Source organism: Phascolarctos cinereus, unplaced genomic scaffold, assembly GCF_003287225.1.
Source record: "Phascolarctos cinereus isolate Bilbo 61053 unplaced genomic scaffold, phaCin_HiC Scaffold_8;HRSCAF=390, whole genome shotgun sequence".
NCBI classification, from domain to species: domain Eukaryota; kingdom Metazoa; phylum Chordata; class Mammalia; order Diprotodontia; family Phascolarctidae; genus Phascolarctos; species Phascolarctos cinereus.
In genome coordinates, this window is record NW_027556291.1 from 52,729,917 (window position 1) to 52,734,224 (window position 4,308).

Genomic DNA, 4,308 nt, shown 5'->3' on the forward strand with positions numbered 1-4,308 from the left:
ACAAAGAACTAACTATATTCTTCTCCCTCAGTCTCTCTTGGAGCTAGGAATACACACTTGCAAAATAAGTGGTCTGCTTTGGGATTTGGTCTGTAGCTGTGGAAAGCACCAAAGCTCATTGGCCCTCATGGTGCATAAAATGACAATGCTGTCCATGTTAACATGTTCTAACCCTTGGCCTACCTGGCTGCCAGCTTTGTATATTCTGTGTATTTAAATAGATCCTTTCCCAGAATCTGGTGAGGGTAATTGGGGAGGGTCAGTTACATGGAAGAGCATGTTGGGTTTGAACTTTCCAATTTATTATGGAGGAGAAAAATAAAATCAATGAAAGAAATAAAGGAAGCAGGTAAGGGAGAATGCAGGATGTGAATGGACGTTCTAAGAAAACTCCCTCTACCAGCATATATCAACAATACCTGCTCTGCATCATAGAGAGTTCAGTGAGGCATACAATGATAGAATTGGAAGGGACATGAGAAAATAGAATATTGGACATGTAAGGGAGCTTAGGACCAAATAGGGGAAGGAAGGAAATGACCTACCCAAGGTCACAAGATAGTAAATGGCAGAGATGAGATTAGAACTCACATCCCGTGACTCCAATGTCCAACATTCTTCCTACTACACTGTGCTGCCTCTCAGATACAAAGCTAAACCAGGCGAGGGTAACACCTTCAAGAAGTCCTAGTCTTAGAGTGGCCTTATAGAGCAAAAGGATATTAATATTGAAATTCCTTTTCTGCCAGGCATTCAGGCTCTGGACCCTGCTGGTAGATTTCCTCATTCCCTAAGTGTCACCAGCTGGCTGGTGATTTTTTCCCTTCCTGCTGTCACATTCATTATGACAGCACCTTACAGCCTCCCCCTTGTTCAAATGGCAGTTATTACACTGGGCTTAATGAAAAGGGAGCTAACGAGTATAACTAATCTGATTAGTCCAAATGAATTACCACTTTCTATAGGGAAAGTGTGTGGACTTCAAACTCCATCGTACCCTGCAGCAGGCCTGAGAAAAACCCAGTGGACCACTGGCACTCAAGGCAAAGCCACTGGGCTTGGGTTTTTGCAAGTTCAATCCCACCTGCAACCTCTAGCAATGTGACACTTTAATACATGTTCATGCCCCTGGAGTATGCTATGGCATTTCTTCAGAAAGATACGTGGGACTTGAGTTCAGAAGACTGACATTCTTGTCCCACCCTATCACGTACTATGTGACATTAGGCAAATCATTTATTTTACTATGTGCCAGGTTCTAGGCATACAAAGACAAAAAGCTAACAGGCCCTACCCCGCAAGGAACTATATTCTGTTGGGAGGCCTTGGCACACACAAACATATGGTCCTACAAATGAAGTTCCACGATGCTACACAAGAAAGGCCGGAGGAGTTTCTAGGAAAAGGGGCTCACTGTGGGCTAGGGTTGGTCAAAGATAACTTTCTAGAGAAGGAAGAGGGGTTTGGGCTGGGCCTTGAAGGGTGGGTAAGATTTGGGTAGATGGAATAAAGAAGGCATTCTTGAGACAACTAGGTGGTGCAGTGAACAGAGTATTGGCTTTAGAGTTGTAAAGACCTGGGTTCAAATTCTGCCTTTGAAACTTACTAGCTATGATTCTTCTCCTGGCTTTGCTCATGACTCTGGATTTTTGACTCTTTAGCTGCCTTTTCAAGCTGGAACATCTCTCCAATCCTAAGAGTTCTTCTATTTTGGAAAGAGGCACAGACTGGCCATCCTTCATTCCTCTCTTGCCTTTGCTTCTGACTCTCTGGCCTTCAAGACCATGCCCCTTTTGGGGTACCTTCCTCCATTGGAATTCGAGTTCCTCAAGGGCAAGGAATGTCTTTTTGCTTCTATTTACACCTCCAGCACTTAGCATTGTGCCTGGAACATAGTAAGTACTTAACAAATTCTTGTTGCCTGACTGGACTGACCCTTCGGTAAGTGACTTAATCTCTCTCAGCCTCAGTTTCCTCATCTGTAAAATGGAAATAATATATACCTTACAGGGTCATTGTGAGGCTCAAATGAGATAACCTGTAAAGTACTGTGCACACTTCAAAGCACTATAGAAATGTTTGCAATTATCATTATTATTGTAACTATTATTATCATACCTCATCTGATTATCAAGAGAATAGCATGAGCAAACTCACAGATACAGGAAAACACAAATCTTACTCATAGGACAGTAAACTGGCCATCCAAGAGTAAAAGAGTAATTTGGAAAGGTAAGCTGAGGCCAGATCGTGGAGGGTCTCAAATGCCAATTTAAGGGCATTTTCTCCTTCTCACCATAGGCTTTCAGGCAAGTCACATCATCTTTCTGAGCCCTTCTGTCCTTTGACACTGCCCCCCATTCTGGTGCAGGCCCTCATCACCTCACTTCTATACAGTTTTAACAGCCTGCTGGGAGCTCTGCCCACCTCAAGTCTCTCTCTACTCCAATCCACCTTCCATTCAGGCACTAAAGTGATTTTCCTAAAATACAAGTCCAACCACTTCACTCCTTGTCCCACTTAATAAATTCCAGGGGCTCCCTATTGCCTCCAGAATCAACACAAAATGCTCTGTTTGGCATTCAAAGCCTTTTTATAAACTAGCCCCTTCCTACTTTCCAGTCTTCTTACACCTTACTCCCCACCACATACTCTTCAATCCAGTGACACTGGCCTCCTGGCTGGTCTACAAACAAGACACTCCAACTCTCGACTCCAGACATTTTCTCTGGCTGTCCCCCATGTCTGGGATGCTCTTCCTCCTCAATTCTGCCTACTGACTTCCTAGGTTTCCTTTAAGTCCCAACTAAAATCCCATCTTTTGCAGGAAGCCTTCCCTAACCCCTCTTAATTCTACTGCTATCCTTCTTACTGATTTCTTATTTATCCTGTATATAAAACTTTTGTATGTATCTGTTTGCATCTTGTCTCTTCCACTAGATTGTAAGCTTCTTGAAGGCAAGGACTGTCTTTTGTTTCTTTTTGTATCTCCAGTGCTTAGCACATGCCTGGCACATAGTAGGTGCTTAATAAATGTGTATTGATTTATTTCTCTGTCAATATATGGAGGTAATATGCAAGCCCTGTCTACCTCACAGAGTTATTATGAGAGTCAGATGAGATAATGGGTAGAAGTGTACTTTAGAAAGTATAAATGAGTCAAAGGGATACACAGATACTTATTATTCTAAGGCAGGTATGTTTATTGTTCATCAGTGTGCGATTCTTCATGACCCCATTTGAGGTTTTCTTGGCAGAGATACTGGAGTAGTTTTCCATTTCCTTCTCCGGCTCATTTTACAGATGAGGAAACTGAGGCAAACAGACTTATGTAGTTTGCTCAGGGTCACACAGTAAGTGTCTGAGACCAGATTTGAACTCAGGAAGATGAGGCTTCCTGACTCTAGGCCTGGCACTCTATCTACTACAGTGCCACCTAGCTGCCCTGCTGAACCAGTCTTTAGCAAAACTGTAAAGAAGGCCAAGTTGGTCGTTGGTACCTATCCTCCTTTGGCACTTTTCTTCTTCCAAGCAGCTAGAACTCCCATATCCCCACTGTCCAAGTACCCCACTAGGAGAACCTATTTATAGAGAATCCTATTTCTGCCCACTGGAAAGAATATTTATATTCTCCTTGAGGGCAGAAACTGTTTCATCTTTGTAGGCTAAGAATCTAGCATACTGCCTGGCACAGAGTAGACATGTAATTGAGTTATTTTAAAAATGTGTTTGTTTGATAAAATAATTGATTGGTTAATCCACAGTACAAGTCCACTGAGTACCAAAATTTCCCTCCAACACATTCAATTTCATAATTATTTACGAAGTACCCACTCGATTCCAGACATTGTACCTGAAGTGTGGGGGATACAAGCACTACTTTTAAGGATATTGCAATCTAATAAGAAGAAAACACACATACACCAAAACTGGGTAAGATAAGATCAAATAAGAGAGAGGTCCAGGAAAAGTGCTATAAAGCATCTGATGGAGGAAAAGTTTCTTTTACAAGGCCAGAAGCAATCACAGATAAGCCAGACACCTTTGAAAGTTACATGTTGAGTTGATCATATACTTAAAAGAAAAGCCAGCTGTATATAATAATGTACATAATAGAGATTCACACTTTCACGTACAATCCTCTTTTTTCTATTCTATCACGTATATGGAAAAGCTTATTTTGATGGGTATTTCTTAAATTCAAAATAAAAAATTAAAATTAGAAGGAAAAAAGAGAGAGAGAAGTCACTTTTTCAGAGAAATGGGGAATTGGGCACCAGTGTGGATTCTTGAAAGGAGAGACTTCAA